Raw genomic sequence first — 19,522 nt, 5'->3', positions numbered from 1 at the left:
CTCCGATCGGGGAAGCCAGTTTATTTCTCGGTTCTGGAAGAGATGTTGCCAAATGGCACAAGTTGATGTGCGTTTATCTACCAGCCACCATCCTCAGACCGACGGCCAAACCGAGAGAACAAACCAGACATTGGAACAGTACTTACGGTGCATGCTGCATCAATTAGAATATAATTGGAAAGACATTTTATGGATTGCTGAATACGCGTACAACAATTCTGTGCATTCAGGAATTGGCCAGACTCCTTTTTATACCTTATTTGGCCACCATCCCAGAACTTCGGATCTTGAACCACCTCAAGGCCTTGAAATACCCGCTGTGGATAATTTACATGCCACCATAATACGAGCCTTCAAAGAAGCCAAGACTCATTTACAGCAGGCCAAGGACAAATATAAGGAAAATGCTGACTTACATCGGAGCGAAGTACCTCCTTACCAAGTTGGAGATCAAGTGTGGCTGGCGACTAGACATCTACCACTTAAAGGCCTGCAAACTTTTAACCCAAGATATATAGGGCCTTATCCAATCAAGGCTGTAATCAACCCGGTAGCCTTCAAACTCGATCTGCCCCCCAACATGCAAATCCATCTGGTTTTCCACGTATCACTGTTGAAACCTGTACAACCCGGAACCAGGCTACTCAAGCCACCAGAACCAATCCCAGTAGATGGGGAACTGGAATTCGAAGTTAAAGACATATTAGATTCTAAGATGTCCAAGTCAAAGGTTTTTTACCTAATTGATTGGAAAGGATATGGACCTCAGGAGAGATCTTGGGAACCAAGCGATCATATACATGCACCACGTCTAATACAAAAATTTCATCGTAAGTTTCCACACAAACCAAAGCCTCCGGACAGTACGTCCTTGGGAGGGGCCTTAGGGGGAGGTACTGTCATGATGCCTACCTCCAAGGAGCCAGACAGGGCCCGGCACCCTCAGAGGCAGGCAACATGTATACTAGGGAAGTCCCAGCCACCCCAGATTGGGGCTCTTTGGACTCAGTCCTGGCGCCGTAGGCGTCAGGCTCATAAGGGATAACAGTCCTGGCACCATCGGCGCCAGGCTCATACAAGATATGGAAGGAAATGTGTTTGGTGCAAACTTACCTGGCAGACCATGCTGCAATTTCCTTACCTGGCAGATCATTCTACAACTTCCAGATGAAAAAGGAACTACTTAACCACACGGGTGTGGCTGGTGGCAGGATACATACCTTCAGTGGAAGGATACATACCTGGGACTACTTGAAAGGCTATTTAAGCCACGCCCAGAGAGCAAAACACGCTTCGCGTTGTTCTGCTCATAGCAGCTGGACGCTCACCGTGCCTGCTCCTGCTCCAGTCCTCGACCACGCCTGCCAGCATCCTGGAAACACCTAAGGATAGAAAAGGGAAGAAGAAACAGGTGAAAACAAACCTTACCTGTTAAAGCTGCATTCCGGATTCAGCGCGCCAACGTTCCTGCAAAAAGACATCATTTTAAATACTCACTGCGTCGCATACATCTCGGCGCACTTCTCTTACCTGCACGTGGCGCCTTCGGCTCTGCGACGCCCATCCGGATCTCCTGCAGCATTCCAGCACCTACGGGGAGACGAAGAGAAGAAAGCAAGGTGAGAAGGGGAAAATAACCAAGAAGCACTTACCCGCCAAGCTAATTCTTCTTACCTTCGGGTCGATGCCATTCCTTGGGCATTTCTGCACCCCGGTCCCTATGGGGAAAAAGCAAACATCACATTAGTGAATGCAAGAACCGTAGCAAATGAACTATTTTAAACTTACCTGCTTACAGGTCGGACTCAGCTTCTGCTTCGTACCGGCTCCATTTCTTCGGCATTCTCGAACTCCGGCCCCTAAGGAAAAAGAGACAGGAAAAGACAGTAGTGGGCCTACACCAAAACTCACCTGAAATCAGGTTTTCGACGGAAACCGCTCTCAGCCCGGAGTCTTCCATTACCTGCAAAAGAGAAGAGGAACAGTTTAGACTCAAGCTTGCCATAAACTTTTACGGTACTTACCGGAACAGACAAGCGAACTCGAACTTACTATCCAGTGACGTAACTGGATCCCAACGCGCCCCTGCATCAGAAGCAGGATGGAGAGCTTGCCTTTTCAATCCCTAAGGTGAGTCTCCACAGGGAATTACAGAAGGGTTGCAAGGAGGGTGAGAAGGGGAACGGGAGATCAACACAAAACCCGCAGAGTATTAACCCTTCCTTTTCGCTCACAGAAGGGTATTCATCCGAGCCAGACAAGCCAGATTTGGGAACCCAGCCCACTCCATCTTCAGGGTGCTGAACATCTCCTTCGAAGAGGCCACTGCCGTCCAGACCACGCCCGCGCCTCCGTGGGAACCAGGTGAGCGTTACAACGGACCAGATCATGAGTATATCAACTATATATCTGTGTCACTAGTATATATGGCAGGTGAAGCATACATTGTTGAAGGCATAAGTCTGTTCAAAGAAATTCATGACTAGATTAGCTACAGCTGGGGCGTATGTTGCCCCCATGGACATGCCTTTCTTTTGGTGATAGAATTTGCGATTGACCAGGAAAAAAGTTGTTGGTCAGGGCAAACTCCAAGAATTCTTTTGTCATTTCAAGGCGTGTGTAGAAGGTGGCCGAAGTTTTGGCATAGGTGTAGCCAAGTGCCTTGATGGCTAGTTCATGCTTGATCATTATGTAAAGCGCTTTGACGTCTAATGTGACAAATAGGTATCCCGGTTACCAGTTCATAGTCACCAATATTTGTAGAGTGTGAATGGTGTCCCTCCGATATGTCGAAATTTTGGGCACCTCCTTTTCAATCACACCATTGATATATTTGAGTATGGGGTCTGTGACCCAGCTGAAACCATATTAAACCACACTGGGTCAACTACATGTTGCACATTGCATTCTCTGTCTGCCAAAGCCTTGAAAAAGACTCTTGTTGGGCCGAAACATGGGTCGACTTAACTGTGCAATCAAAGATCAGCAATATATACTACAACATTCAGCGTTTTTAATTATCACAGTTTCTTGCAACATCACAAACGTGGAGCTTTTGAATCTTTTTCTACATCATAGAACCCTGTAATCAAAGGAAAACCACCAACCAACCTAGCACCAGTGTGACACAGGTTCAATACCCACACTGTCTAAACCAAGAAATGAGATGGAAGGGCACCATCTCACAAGAACCCAGTCATAGGCAGCTGAGTCACACTCACTAATGCACGGATCTAGCGCGGTGATCCTCACATTTCTAGTGCCTTATCTTCCTCAGCTCTAAATATGTAACACAGCCCTCGGTTTTCGTGGGGACTTCGGGGTGTCTGATGGATGTCATCCTAGACAATGTAGGTGCTAAGGAGAGTCACTTAGCCTGGAATAATGTGATTACAGATTTGGATGGATGTGAATGTTAGGCTGGGAGGAATTGACACCTTTGTCCCCGGCCTTTGTGACCTTAGAAGATAGGCGCTGTAAGATCTTGGGGCTGGCGCCAAGGATGGATATGCATGCTAGTCAGGCTGAGTCGATTAACAAAGAATTGATTCCTACGTCCCCAGCCTTTCAGAACTTAGAAGAAAGGCGATGTAAGATCTTGGGGCCTGGGCCATTACGATGTAGCGCTAAGGATTCTGACTCTGGGTCATTAGAGACCAGCATTTAAAACATGCTCAAGTCAGGGCACACCCCTTTAATAGACAGCGCACCCTAGCCATCTTTAAGGAGTTTCTTTAAGGAGATTCCAAAACTCAGAATGATAGATTCTTCAGGTATTGTGTTAGTTGATTTTGTCCAGGAAAGCAGAACTGACTTGGTCCATCTCTATTTCTGCTCTAATTTGGTAAAATTAGCAGTTTTGGAGGAGGCACATGTACTAGTATCCTTGGGCTCTGATGTATTTGAGGCTATGGGGTCTTTTCAGCATCATGGAAGGTTGCCTCATAGTAGAGCAATAGAATCCAAGAGAGTGTGTAGTGAGAAGCCTGCAAAAGAAGTCACTTCGGGCAGGATCAATTATGGTTATAATGACTGTGTCGACAAGTCGCTTTTAAGGGTTAATGTGCCCCTGGCGGGATAATCCTGTTGAATGGTTTCTTTTGCAGGGGTCAGGTTGGACAACATGTCAAGTATTCAGAACAACTGGGCCCTCATTTCAAAGTCTTTACATGAAAATTCATAGTCACGATTTAAAGAACATTGATGGGAGGATACAAATCTAACGTTGGTTAGTTGGAATACTCATGGCTTTCCACACTTGCCATTTCATAGGTTTGGGATGTTTGGTGATGAAGAAGCTAAAATTGTAGGCTTCCAAGAAACCTGGCTGGATTTAGATCCCATTATTGATGGATTCACCACATATGTATCCTTGGCCACTAAAGGTCCTAGTGGTCATCCATCTGCCGGATTGTTGTGTGCGATCCGCAATAATTTGGGTTTACTTACATAGAAAATGTAAACCAATTCTTCAGATATCTTGGTAATATGGATACAACACCAAAGGGAGGGCCATTCTGGCCTTGAAACTTTGTCATGCACCGCGGTAGCTGGCGCCTTTGTAATCGTTGGTGGCTCGGCCGCCATTAGTTGTTCCACCACATTCTTCCTTGGGCGTTGGTGCCGGTCTAGTGTTTTTTGCAATGGCCGCCGCCGAGAACCATAACTACCATAGAGTTCCGGCAGTCAGCGCGTTGCAACCCCACTTCTTTGCCTTGCAGTCTTTGGATTTGTTGCGCTAGTATTTCCTCGTTTGTTATTCTATTCCTTCTGTTTCCGTCTGCCCAGCGTTTTTGGACTATTTTGCTTCCTTGCTACTCTCGTGTTTTCCGAGGCTGGCACCTAACTTCCAGGCAGCTTTACTTCTTTCCGCCTGTTCCTTCCTCTGTACCATCCGCCCTCCGCAGATCTATGCTCCTTCCCCCTGCTTGTTCTGGGTTCCATTTCTTACCTGTTCCTTCGCGCTTTTCCTCCTGTTTTTTTCTGTTTCTCTCCTCCTATTGTCAGCTGTTATTATTCGTCTTCCTTTTCTGTATTCCGGCTTCTCTACCGCCCTTCCTCTATATTCGGACGCTTCGCTCTTTCTCCTCTCCTCTCCTTTCTGTTCCCACGCTATTTTTCTTATCAGCTCCGCAGACTCCTGCATCTTCTCCCATTCTTTTCTTTACACCCGAACTACAAGAAGCTACTGCATACTGGAGCCCACTTCCCTCAGAGACAACATTGCCATCATCAGTCTTCTGACCCTTCAGGCACCCAGAGTGAGCAGGAGTAGTGGAAGCACTGAACTTGATACCAAGGGTTTTTTTGTGGCTCCAGGCTTTTTCCCCTTACCTGGCTTGTCTCGGGAGGGGGTCCGGAGGTAGCTGCTCTTTGGCTTCCACTGTGGCTTCCTCTCGAGGCAGGCTATATCTACACACAAAAAAAGGAGGAGCTTGGAGAAGAAGGAAGAAGGCTTTGACTGTGACCAGCAGTTCAGGTGAGGAGGAGGGGGATTCACGGAACACTAAAGACAAAAGGCACACACGTGACAAACTTGCATTTTGATTAATGTATACTTCAACGTTAGCAAGTCTTCTTTGTCTGCTTTTTTGGAGGAAATTTGGGTAATTATATCGTACTGGTTGGTGGAACATGGTGCAGATTTTATTGTTGTGGGTGATTTTGTTTGTGAGTGTCTGGATCCAGTGTGGTACGAACCATTGCCACAGTTGAGAAAACAATCGGCCCAGTTAGCGTGGGGGCAATTGATCTGGCAAGAATTGGAGTTATAGTATTTAAATATTTTAAATGGAAACATTGAGAGTGACTGGCATAATTTGTTTTGGAAATCTACCATTGATTATATATTTGTCTCAAGAAAAATGTTTTTACACTGTGTTACTTATGGTTGAATCTGATGCCAGTGATCATACATTTTGTATGTACATAAAATATACATACCAGATCAGGACAGGAAATAGACTTGAAAATCCATTTTTAGTTGAAGTTAGACCAAACAATAGTTCATTGATCTGGTGTGCAAAGCTGTGATTATTTTAATGCTCAAATAGATACATTGTTGGGAAATAGTGATGCTGACCGTGTTAATCCCTTGTATTATGCAAGTACGATCCAACAGTTGTTAGGTACATTTGTTGGCAAGTTAGACTCTAAGAAGGGTTCAATTGCAAAAACGGATGCCCTATCAATGGAAATGTTTGCTTGCAAGCTATGACAAAACACTAATATAATGGGCCTTACGGTAGGCAAACGGGAAAATAAAGTGGCCATGTGTGCTGATGACGCCCTTCTGACAATCGCGCAGATCGATAAATCAGCTGGGGCCCTGTGGGAAGAAATTGCGGCATTTGGGAGGGTCTCTGGTTTTAAAGTGAATTATGCTAAATCATCCACATTAGCAATCAACATACCGCACCAACATAGGGTAACGCTCGCTCCAACCATCTCCATCCCCTGGGCCGTCTCCAGTTTTGGCTATTTAGGAGTCCAAATCCCCAAAAAAACAAACAGATATTCTAACATAACTTCCACCACTATTCAAGGAGCTACAAAAAAATCTAGAATGATGGGTAAAGCAGGAAATCTCTTGGCTAGGAAGAATAACCGCGGTTAAAATTAATATTGTCCCGAGGTTTATCACTGTACAGCCCTCCCAATAAAAATCCCTGAAGCAGCCCTGAGGAAGTTACAGAATCTGGGCAGGGAAGAAGCCGCGCATTGCCAGGCAAATAATGACACGTTCTAGGGTCCTAGGTGGCCTGGGCTTCCCAGATCTAGACAGATATTGCTGAGCTGCTCAGCTCTCGCATGCATTTGCTTGGGAATCCTTGGCAGACAAGCCTCAATGGAAGTAAATTGAGGAGGCATGGTGCTCGGGCCCTCTTTCCTCTCTCCCCCATGTAGTATCCAACCGTAACCGGGCAGACTTGATGCCCCTCACGACCACAAAAGATACTGTAATAAATTGGAGACAAGCAGAGCGCAAATGGGGTTGCACAGGCTCGATTGTTCCCCTTACACTGATTTGGCGTAACACAGATTTCACCCCTGGCATCCTCCTCAATAGTTTCACAATCTGGAAGGTGGGAGGCCCGAGGAGACTCAGGGATTTCCTGCAGTATGAATCCCCTCCTCACATTCATAGAATTTAAGGTCCCAGAATCAGAGTGTTTCCACTACGAACAAATAAGACACTGGACATCACAAGGCAAGATCAAAGAAAAAGGAGGGAGGGACCTACCTGCGTTGGAAAAGACCCTTACAGCATCCTGTCCCAGGGGTAAAATCTCCACTCTGTACAGACTGCTAGACAAAGCAGATCCTTCTAGGAAGGAGAAATACATGCTCAGTTGGGAAAAGGACCATGGGGCACACTCTAGTAATTGAAAGTTGGATCAAGATATGGGAAAGACTACATAGCAGCACCATATGCATTACAAAGAGAGAAGGGGGATACAGGGTGTGCTACCGGTACTATGTGACTGCTGAACTGCTAAATAAAAGTGACACTTCTATTCCCTCATGCTGTTGGAGAGGTTGCACAGACACTGTCACTCTGTTTCACCTGTTATGGGCCTACACAAAAACTACAGTATTCTGGCATGCAGTGTTGGAACATATCAAGCTGATCATGGGATTGGAAATCCCTTGGGATCCAGGCATAGTGTTATTGGGGGACACCAATTAGGGGGCATTCCCATTAACACGTCAGATAGCCAAATTAATCACACACCTCCTCACCGCTATGGAAACATCCTTAAGGCCCGTCTTTGCCTATCTGGTGGACAAAATACTGGGCCATTGTGGGGTCAGAAAAAATCACTGCCATACGATTGGGGGATGTTACTTGTTTTCAGAACATTTGGGCGCCCGTCATGAAATATGCGGAGAAGTACCCAGGCCTGACTCGCCGCCCTCCCATGACTCGATGGATTACATAGACCCCCCCAACTCTAAAGAGTAACTGACCTTCTAGGCACTCCTCACATCAGCAGCAAGGGAGATCATCTGGGAGGAGAAAGCCCCCTAGAGAGATTATAACTGACCCCCTGTGATGTTAAGCCCTTAAGACAATATGCTCTTATGTGGTGGTTGAATCGGTGTAATAATATGCTTACTAGTGATGATATTGTTATTGTATCCCTTCCTGAAAACATCTAATAAAAATGTACATGTATTTGATGGTCAAATATAAGCAATGAAGAAAGAACTACATCAGAACCATAATTCCCTGATCCATTCAAATAAGGAAGATTGCTTAGCCAAGGCATGTATGTTAAAGCAGAACTTAACTGGTTACGTAGTCACAAGGCATATATGATTCACAGAAACTCTGAAAGTATGTTGAGTGGTATTTCTTCAAAATATTCCACATAATTTGTGTCCCTAATTAAGAATATGGGTATACAATTTGCTTCTCAAGCTATTACAATTGATGAAGCATTATGGAGTAAGCCTTTTACTACTTTATACTATGGAACGGTACTCGACATGATGCCTCATGATCTAACTGTTGATTGGTGTCTGAAGTTTGATTTGGATGATATTCTGTACAAAATAATGAAGTGTAATCTCTCTAGGGCTCCTGGCCCTGACGGTTCATGTACTTATACATTCAAATCCAATCCCTCAGTATGGGATGCTTTTTTGTTTAAGTTGTTTAACAATATTGTGCGCCTCCGTCATTTACTAGACTCCTGGAAGGATGCACACATAGCACTTATTTTTTAAGAAGGGGATAGGGGTAATCTGACAAACTACCAGCCTATCTCACTGTTGGATGCTGGTAGCAAGATGTTCTCTAAAATTCTTTTGAACAATTTAGAACAGTGGGCATACCGAGAGGGTGTTATGGATAAGTCTCAAGCATGTTTTAAAAAAGAGTTGGCACAGCTAGAAATTGCTTTATTTTGTGATTATTAATTTCCCAGGTCAGAGCTCAGAATAAATTGCTCTCTTTGGCTTTTCTGGACCTATCCCAGGCGCTTAACTGTGTGAACACAACTAAGCTTTGGGTGAAGTTGAGATTAAAATAAAATTGCCTCATTAGTTTACTTAACATTTTAATTTCCCTTCATAATGGAACGCGCATACTCATCAGATTTAATAACAAAGGTTTATTCAGTAAATGGATTGAGACCAATCGTGGTGTACGGCTGAGATGTGTATTAGCCCCTTTTCTTTTTAACTTTTATATACATGACATACAGTCGGTTTTTAAGAACCTTAACACGCACCCGCCCCGACTTGGACCATTTCCCATACAATGTTTGGTCTACACTGATGATATTGGGATCTTTGACCAAACATCCATAGGTCTTCAGAGAAGCCTTGCGGTGTTAGTTTATATCTTAAGGACTTGGATCTCACAATGAATTCAGTGAAAACCAAAGTTTGATAATTAGATGGAAGCAAATGGTGAAGAAAATTGCTAAATTTAAATTTTTACTAAATGGAATGAAGGTGGGGCAGGTTGACGAGTTTAAATATTCGGGGGTTACATTTTCTGCAGTCAAGAACAAACAAAGTTATTTCTGATTTAAAGAAGAAAGTGGGTCCTGTTGCCAGCCAAATGCATGCTTTGGACAAGAGATTTGGGAAATTCTATTAAGCCAATCAAAAAATGGTTCCAAAACTCATTAATGGTCCTCAATTGATGCAGTGCGATGTGGGATAGATTAGAAGCTCCAATTTGGAGGAAGACTTTGAACCTTCCGCAGGGCACCTCGGTTTGCACCATACAACGTGAATTGGGACTGATTCCGTTGGATACTCGCCTTGCCAGGCAAAAGCTCCAGTTGTATACGAAAATATCTTGATGCCTCCTCACTGTTTGATGTACTCTGGGGTTCAGCATTGCGCTTTGACACTTAAAGGTCCAGTACTATTGAAATGGATAAAATAGTTTATTCCAGAAGAAACAAGTAAATCAGGAAGACTTGGTCTCGCATCCAGAGAAAGTGAAGCAAAGGTTTTTCGAACTAAACTGGCGTGAGAATTGTGCCGCCCGGTAAAGTCTGCAGGTTTGGGATCAGTTTATTTTTATCAGAAGTTTTAACATGTTACCTGCTTATCTTTTTAGACCCCAATCTCATGGTTTTTAGATTGGAATTTTGAATGCTGAGATTTAATGTATATCCTACGAACGAAGTGGTGGGGGCCAGAAGACAGGTGCCTAGAGCAGAAAGACGTTGTCAACTTTGTAATAAGAGTATTGGAAATGTAAAACATTTAATACTGAAATGTCCGAGAAGGGATCTATTTTCTAATTATGACAATGATGAAATGAATATTAATCTTGATCATCTGTGGATTTGTATTTTGAATTCTCAAAAAATGTCACCTTGCTTTGCAGCGATAAATGTGCTTAAGACTGTCCTGAATTGGGAGTGGGAGTGTATGAAGTAGGAGAGAGTAATAGATTATTGGATGTGAATTTTTATGATTTTATGCAAAGGTTCCTTTTTTATTGAGTATTGTATTTTCGTGTGTGGAACTGTTCTGTTTTTGTGCTAAAGGTTCTTGTTGAGCCAAATGCACTAAATAAATAAATAAAGTGAATACAATTTGTGGCAAAGCCAAAAGACTGGCAAGGAGAAACCACAGCATATGTTTATTACTGACACATGTGCAAGGTGGAAAGCCTGTGTTGGTCAAGGAAAACCAAGAGCATCACAAAGTGCTAAGAGTTATCGATTGTGTGAACTGTAATGGGTGGAGTGTGTGGCCCGAAATCTGCGCCTATACCAAGTAGCCCGACTTGGGAAAGAACCAAGAGAAGCCAGGAGACAAAGGCAGTGTGGTATAAGTGCTAACGTGAAAGAAAGCATCTGTTTGAACTGTTACTGAGTCTAAAGGATTATAAAGTGAAACTAGAAGTATTGTTGAAAGTCAAGAGACTTGAATTGTGCTGAACGTGGGTATAGGAACCCTCAGATATCCTGGGACTGAGTTGAACTTGGGGAAGGTAACCCCGAGATACCCTGGAATTGTATTGCACCTGGGGAAGGGAACCCCAAATCTTCTTGTGGAACTATTTGAACTTGGGGAAGTTGAAACACGCAAGAGCTGGAAAAAGCTCAGAACTTTATTTTGAACACTGTTTTTTTTGGTGCTGACATCCCCACACACTGTATATCTTTAGTTGTTAGGGCAAGTATAGGTTTTGGAAACATACAAACTTTTATGTTGAACTGACTGACACAGACTGTGCTTAGTTTCTTTAGGTAGGGAAATCCCACCATAGTATAGGGCAAGTTAGGCCGTACTCCATCCTGACATTTAAAATAAAAATGCTTTTGTTAAGAAAAGAGAATCTGCTGTCTGTGTCTTGCTTCATGATGCCTTTGCAATACCCACAAAAGAAGGAGGTAGACACAAAGGCTTAACACCAATTTGGGACAGGGAAAAATATTAGGGAACAGACCAGCCAACTAGATTGCTTATCACCCCAATAACCCTGCTGGCCACTGTAAAAAGAAAAGAAGCTCTGTTACCTCATTCAGACTAAAGGGAAGCTGGAGTGCAGATGTGCCTTACAGATCTGAGATAAAGGGAGGAAGAGGAGCGAGAAGGAATTGCAAAGGAAAATGGTGCGTTGGGAGGGGAAACTCAAGGACGAGAAATAACATATTGTAAGGGAAAAGATGCTATTTTAGAAGGGTGAGAGAACAGTGAGCGAGAGAGAGGGAGAGATATCAGGTTGGTGTAAGGTTGTTTTGAAAGGGCTTATAGGATGGAAGTATAAGAAGGCTATAGAACGATAGAAGGAGGAGGTTGGAGGCAGAGAGGGGTCAGAGAGGAGGAGAGGAAATGATACAGAGAGGTCCAAAGTAGAGAACGAGCATTGGCCCAGCCAAGTATACCAAGGAGATGGACAGGCATCAGAGAGATTCCAGGCAGAGAACATGCATTGACCAACTCATGACGGACAAGAAGATGGAAAGGGGACATACTAGGTCTCAGCTGGCAATAAGCATTGGCTAGGCCAAGATGGCCGAAATCTTGAGGGATGGGGGTGTTGAGAGGCAGGTGGCGAGACCAGTGAAGCCGGAAACTGGTGGGCAGCCAAGGAACAAATACTTGAAAGTACTAGGACATACAAAGTACAAATACTAGGAAAGCAGAGTCTTGTTATGGACCCAGACATTGGTAGGGTCAAAGCCTGAAGCTCCCAAAAAGAGAGAGACTGTGAGAGCGAGAGAGAGAGGGAGAGAGAACGAGAGAGAGAGAGAGAATGTGGGAGAGAGAATGTGAAAGAGGGAGAACGTGAGAGAGGGAGAGAGAGAGAGAGAATGTGAGAGAGACAGAACGTGAAAGAGACAGAAAGTAAGAGAGAAATAGAGAAATAGAGACAAAGAGAGAGACAAAGAGGGAGAGAGACATAGAGGGATAGATACAGAGAGAGAGAGAGAGAGAGAGAGAGAGAGAGAGAGAGTCTAGCCAGGGGCCACAGTCCAGACTTTGGTGAGAGTCCCAGGGCAACCAATGAAACTAAATAACACTTGCCCATTGAGAGCATGAGCCAGGAGGGCTCAATAAGATCTGGATCTAGAAGAGTTCACTTAGAAGCATGAACCTGTGGTTGACTCACAAGACATCCAAGTTACACCTTTACTCATGAGGAGCTTGAGTTAGTGGCAGGGGTCTTACTCTTCAGCATTGCCTTTGGTGCAGGGCTATATTGATGATGGCCTGAAAATCAAACCATGGCAGATATGAATGAAATAGTGTCATCAAGTACAGTGACCACGGCATAGTCGCCATCCGGACAGGTACTGGAAACCCCACATCTTTGTGAACTGTAAGTGACTGAAGATCCCGGCTAGGATGGTGCACCCTGAGCAGGAACCCTTGCCTAATATAACGTTGGGACTTCAGCTTCAGAATTTATGTACATTCTATCGTATGGTATGGCAGAGGAACTTATACAGCACAAGCTATCACCTTGAAAAGGCATCATTGCGCTGAACAAGAACTCAGAGATACTTTGCCAAGTCCTAGAACGTTTGCACTTTTTGGTTAATCTTGAAAGCTTGCACTCTTTTAAAGAAACTAATTCTCATTCAGTTGCCCTTTGTCTGAATTTTCCTGTGTTTTGTACCAAAACACAGGAAAATTACGTCTTTTGTTGAACTCTCATACCAGCCTCAGTTCTTCTGTTGTTCCCTCGATCGGTGAGAGAACACAGAGTATCTTCATCAAGGTGGATTTCCTTATCCACAAAAGTGTAGGATGAGCTAAGTGCTTGACCTCTGCATGTAGGATGCTAATTCAAGTCCTTCCATTCAAAGAAGGATCAAGGGCTTTAACCTTGATAAAATAAAATGGAGGAATACTAATATGAATGGATAAAAGGTCTGAAGAAAGATAGTGGAAAGTCCAGTTTTGAGAAAGACCTTATGACGGAAACACATGTCAACATAGATGGGCACATAAATTAAAAAGCATTAAATAATTCAAAAGAAAAATAAGTAAAAAAAAGCTTGGCACATTTTTTGAGATGTCTGGCGCAGCACGAGAGTACATAATTCAGTATTTTATAAAGGAGTGGGTATAACCTTTTGGTACTCTAAAGCTGAGACTGGCATACTTTACCAAGAGTGGGATCCCTGTGTCACAGGGGGGCAGCCTAATTACCCATATATATATCTTTGGTGTATAGTAATCACTCTGTGATGGGAATTGATTTTGCTTCCAGGAATCAGTTGTGTTTAATGTGCCTTCTGTTGCGTGTTCTACCTGGTGAATTGAGCCTTTAATTAGGCAGTCTGCCATCTTGTTTTCTACTCACACACTTCCTGCTCACAAGCTGCAGTGTCTGCCCGAGCAACACTCCTTTCCCGATCGAGGTTGGTCGTTCTTCCCTTTCCTGCTTATGAGTCTCATGACTGTGGACTGCAGCAATGACTTCCCCCTGACATGCAAACTGGTTTAATGGGCCAGTATTTGCCAACTCCTCATCTTGTGGGTTGACATGACTACAGGTATGATGAATGTCGCCCACATGCGTTAGCAGCGGTATTAGATCTTGTGGTGGTCCCCTGTTCCAGGCACCTGGTTCTGGGGTGCAAAAGGGGGAAATCTTGCCCATACCATCTCCTCTGCCCCACATCAGGGAGCAAGTGGTGAGGCAGGGTCCTTAGGTCCAACCCACACACAATGTCATGGCTAAATTGGGGACAATGTCAGAGATATCCAAACCCTAACCCAAAATAGGCTTCTTGTCCTGAGTCTAAATACTCTAACCTACAACAGTTTGTGGTCAGGGTGAAGACCCCTCTTTCATGGTTGAAATCATGGTTGGTACTCCTGTTCTTGTAGTACAGTGATTGGTGCTGGGCCCCCTATCTCCACTGATTTGGTTAATTGGCATTCTGTTTCTTCCCTGTCCTTTGTGAATTTGAAGCTGCAGTTATTGTCACACCGCCACCTAGCAAAGGGTGGTATGTAAGGTCTAGAGCCAACCCCAATTCTTGGCCTCGCAACAGCCCATTGCAGCCTCAGGTTGTGTAGGAGCTTAACAAGTTTTGGTCTTTTAAGAGCACACCACAGGCGTTGAGCTTTCGGCTGTCTTTTCCTCCAGAGCGGCTTGCTCCTCTTCTATACACTGTCTTCACTCTGGTCTTTTACACAGTGCAGGGATGTGGCCAGAACCCCTAATAACTCATTAGCAAGGATCTCTTCATTCCAACGCAAACACTAGATGACTTTCCTCAATCGCTGTCTCTATCCACTGTTCCACCTTCTCAGTACTGTTTCATGCTCTCCTCCTACTTCTCTTTCTCTCCATATTCCAAAAACAGCTTTTCCCTCACACCCTGATTATTCTCATCCTCTTTCGCCTGCTCCACCTGTAACCTCTCCCTCGCATCTCTGCTTTTCATCTCCTCCTTGATCTGCCTCAAACCTCTTCACTCTTCATCTTCCTTCCTTCCTTCCTTCCTTCCTTCCTTCCTTCCTTCCTTCCTTCCTTCCTTCCTTCCTTCCTTCCTTCCTTCCTTCCTTCCTTCCTTCCTTCCTTCCTTCCTTCCTTCCTTCCTTCCTTCCTTCCTTCCTTCCTTCCTTCCTTCCTTCCTTCCTTCCTTCCTTCGTTCTCAGTCTGCAGAGCTTGAGTCGTCTCAATGCATTCCAGAGTCCCTCACCTCAGTCTAAACTCAACCCGCTTTTATAATAATGGCTGGGTAGAAAATGATTTGATTTGATTTTGAAACTTCTAACATGCATACCCCGCAGTGTCCAAGAAGAACTGCATCTAGGCGCAGATGTAATTTTAGTAGACAATCATAGACTTTGCTAAATTGTAGCTCAGTATCTGCAGAAGTGATAGAATAGTTACATAAAAAGGTATGTTTTTAATTTCTTTCTAAACATGGGTAGAGACTCAATCCGTCGCAAGTCCATTGGTAGACAGTTCCAGGAGCGAGGACCAAAAGAGGAGAAACGTCTATCACCCCATGTCGATGTCTTGACAAAAGGGACTGCCAAAAGGTTCTGTCCCATAGACCGAAGCAATCAAGTTGGGTGATGAATTAAAATTTTGGCGGTCAAGTAGGCTGGTGCTAGTTCATGAATGCACTTATTGACCAAACACAGCACTTTAAATAGTATCCTCTGTTATACTGGAAGCCAATGAAGGCTCCTCCACTATTGGGAGACAGTTGACCTTCTTGACAACTTGAAGACCAACCTGATAGTGGAATTCTGTGCAACCTGCAGTCTTTGTTTTTTTAAATCTTTTGACCCCCATAAGGCGGGCATTGCAGTAGTCTAATTTTGAATTTGTGAGCACACCGACCACCATTGAGCGATCCTTCTTTTCAATAAGCGTAAGCAGGGACTTAATGAGTTTGAGTTGATAATAAACAGCCTTGAGCGTCTGGTTAACTTGTAGATTGCGGTGGACTGCCAGATACAGCCATGGTTCTTTACTTTGTCTGAGAATTCGGTCGTACTCCAAACAGGGATGGACATGGGGTTGATTGTAAGACCTTTCCAGCCTTTCTTTTTGGGCTGAATACAATAATCTCTGTTTAAGATGGATTTAATTGTAATTTATTCTTCAGCATCCAGGTTTTTATCCTGTCTGCACATGACATAACTCGTTCATTTCCTCCTGAGGTTGCTCCAATCGTGTATAAATTTGGGTTTCATCAGCATATGAATAATAACACAAACCAAACTCAGATAAGATTCTCGGCAGTTGGCGGACATAAATATTAAACCGTACCAGAGACATGGAAGATCACTGAGGGACTCCGAAGTCATAGAACTGAGAATCAGAGAGAAAAGGACCAGCCTTGACCTGCTGGGTCCGATCGGTCAAAAAGGATGCAACCCAATCCAGGGCCTCTTCAGATATGTGAGCCAATGATACCAGTCTAGAGAGTAGAATTTTGAAATCCACGGTGTCGCAGGCCGCCGACAGGTCCAGCATGATCAACATGCTGACCCTTTGTCAGCGGCCTTCAGCAGATCGTCCCTGACTGCCACCAGCGCGGACTCCATTTGTGACCTGATCTGAAACCTGACTGGTATGAGTCCAGGAGCTTATGTTCCTCTAAAAAAACTCTGCAGTTGAATGGTTAAACATTTTTCTAAAATATTTGCAGGCCATAAAAATGCTGGCAATAAGCCGATAGATGGCTAACAATTTATGATCCAATGTTGCTTTCTTTAACAAAGGGGTCAGATATAATTTTTTTAGGTCTGGTGGAACACAGCATTGGACAAGAGATGCATTAACCAAGGTGTGTATGGCCTCACCAAGTGCACTTGCATGCTGCTTAGCTAAATAGGCCGGTATTGGATCATATCCAAAATTAGTGGGCTTAACTCTGGCCAACAGGTGAATAATCTACTAAGTCTTGACCATTGAAAATGAAAATTTGGGGTGAGAATTGTCCTTGTCCGATTCAATGTTTTTATCAACTGGGTTGGACTCAGGATCTGTAGGTTGCAGTTCTATATTATCTCTAATTTCTTTGATTTTATCCAAAAAAAAAGATATTAAACTCATTGGCCATTTGAGTTGAGGTAAGTAGACTAACATTGGTACATTCTGAGTTGGTAAAGTTTTTGATCACTGAGAAAAGTGCTTTAGGCCTATTGTTTGCACGATTGATTTGTTTCTTGAGAGAGGATGATTTTGCAAGCATTATCTCATGTTTGTATTCTTCCAAAACCAGTTTAGCATTCTGGCGGTCAGCAATATCTCTGGTCCTGAGCCATATTTTTCTTCGATATCCTTTCTTGAGGTCTTTCAACCTCTCACTGTAGCATTGGTTATTTCTCTTTGAAGGTTTTTGTATAGCTTTTTAAGAGGAAATTTTGTCAAACTTTATTTGAAGATGTGTCATAATATGTGTATACAAGGCAATACAATTAGTAGGGGATTGTGTGCACTCTAAGTACTCCAATCAGTTTTTACTTAAAATACAGTCTAGCTCTTTCTTTCGTCGGAGCATCTGTACCTTAGTATTTATGGTTCTGGTCTGTGATGTGCAGATGATGGGGATTGAAAAAATAACCACAGTGTGGTCTGACCAACTTACTGGGGTGATTTTATATACATGTAGTTCAATACCTTTGTAAAGAACCAAGTTAAGGCAATGACCGCCCGTGTGTGTTGGTAGGTTAGAGGCAAGATGTAGGTCATGAATATGGAGGATGTCATAGAGATGTCTACAATATGCATCTTCTGGGACATTGCACCATATTGTCATGAGCGCTACTCCCGAGGAGCCAAGACTGGCCCAGAGTCCCCGGAAGCAGGCTCATCATCCACACCCCTGGTTCCAGCAGACCCCTACAGGGGCCTTTTGGACCATGTCCTGGCGCCTCTGGCGCCAGGCTCATAAGGAACCACAGTCCCGGCGCCAAGAACGCCGGGCTCATATTCATAAAGTGTGCAGTAGTGATTGGGTGGACTTACCTGTGGCAGACCATGCTGCATACTCACCTAGAACAATCCAAGCTGGGTGAAGTCCCAGCCACTGGCTGGGAGGGACCAATCCTCTGTTACAGGAACTCTTTTCTTACCTGGGTGGGGCTGATGCTAATCCTCTGACACTGGAACTCTTTTCTTACCTGGGTGAGGCTGGAGGAAGAATACGCACCAAAGCACTTCTCCACTATTTAAACCACGCCCGATAGAATTCACGTGCTTCGCGTTATTCTGCAACAGCAGCAGGACGCTCACCGAGTCGGCTCCTGCATTCCAGGTCCAGACACACCCTCAGCTTCTCGAGCAGCAACCTGTGGATGAAGGAAAGGCACAGAAACATCTACTCACCAGAATTCAGCCACAAGAGTCCAGTCTCCGACAACCTGCAAATAAAGACATAAGGTTAGAAAACGGGCAACACGCTCGCAGCTGCGCTCGCTTACCTTATCCATCCGTGATCACACCGGAGTTCACCACGGCCTTCGCTTCGGCAGCATCCCAGCACCTGGAAGACAAAAGACATTGTAAGTGGTGTCCGAGCCGAAGGTTTCGCAACTCAGTTATACTTACGCGCTTCTTCACGCGCAGCAGCGGCAGCATCGCCCTCAGCATTTCGGCATCTGAAAGAAGGAAAAGACATTATCAGAGGCGCCCATTTGGAAACAGCCACAATTCAGTTATACTTACGTGCCACCGCACGTGCAACAGCGGCGGCATCGCCCACAGCATCTCAGCACCTGAAAGACCGAAAAGGACATTATAAAAGGGTGCTCCTTCAGAAGCGGCCTCAGATCTTCTATACTCACGAGCCTCTTCTTGCACAGCAGTGGTGGTGTCACCAACAGCTTCTTGGCACCTGAAGGACTATTACAAACCACAAAAGGACACTGAGCCTAAACACTGAAATCATCCAGTGACGTAACTGGATTCCACGCACCCCTGCACCAGAAGCAGGATGGAGAGCTCGGCTTTACTAAACCAAAGGTGAGAGTTCGTGGAGACCAGTCGAGAACCAAGAAGTGGGAAAAGCAGAAGATTGGTGGGAGAACTTATCCAACCAGCTTGTAATTACCCCTTTTTCTTCCACCTGCAGAAAACTCACCTTACAAGCCAGACAGTCAATATTTGGAGGTCCTGCCCAGAGCGTCTTCCGAGTTCTACGCCTCATCATAGTCATAGAAGCAACTGTAGCAGTCCAGTTTGGGTCAGCGCCTCGATGGGAATCAGGTGAGCATTACAGAACGCGAAGCCTACCCATAATCTCCTACCCAGGCGCTATGAAAACTTCCTACACAGACCAATTGGCCCAGTTGTTGGGGGAATGAAGAGCTGAAGTCCATGCTGCTCGCCAGGAAACGAACGCCCTTAAAAGGGAATTGATAATGTCAAAAGAACGAACTGACGATCTCGCCAGACAGTTATTACAGAATCAAGCGGGGCAAACTCCTCTACCTAACTCAGGGGGGAATTATACCCCAGTTACTTCAACCAATCCCGTTCAAATCAACCTACCTGGAAATGTGCCATTGGCACCACCTGAACGCTTTTCTGGTGACCCTAAAAGATTTGCAGTGT

At 44.4% G+C, this 19,522-nt stretch overlaps 1 protein-coding gene across 3 annotated transcripts in view; it reads left to right on the top strand.

Annotated features, from left to right (window-relative positions):
* The window catches only part of MTERF2 (mitochondrial transcription termination factor 2), a 145,489-nt gene that overhangs the window by 112,908 nt on the left and 13,059 nt on the right, over positions 1-19,522 (top strand). The window lies entirely within an intron of this gene.

Source organism: Ambystoma mexicanum, chromosome 12 (assembly GCF_040938575.1).
Source record: "Ambystoma mexicanum isolate Mex_15411 chromosome 12, UKY_AmexF1_1, whole genome shotgun sequence".
Lineage (NCBI taxonomy): Eukaryota > Metazoa > Chordata > Amphibia > Caudata > Ambystomatidae > Ambystoma > Ambystoma mexicanum.
Note: the sequence above shows the minus strand (reverse complement) of the source record. Positions and strands in the feature narration are given on the sequence as shown.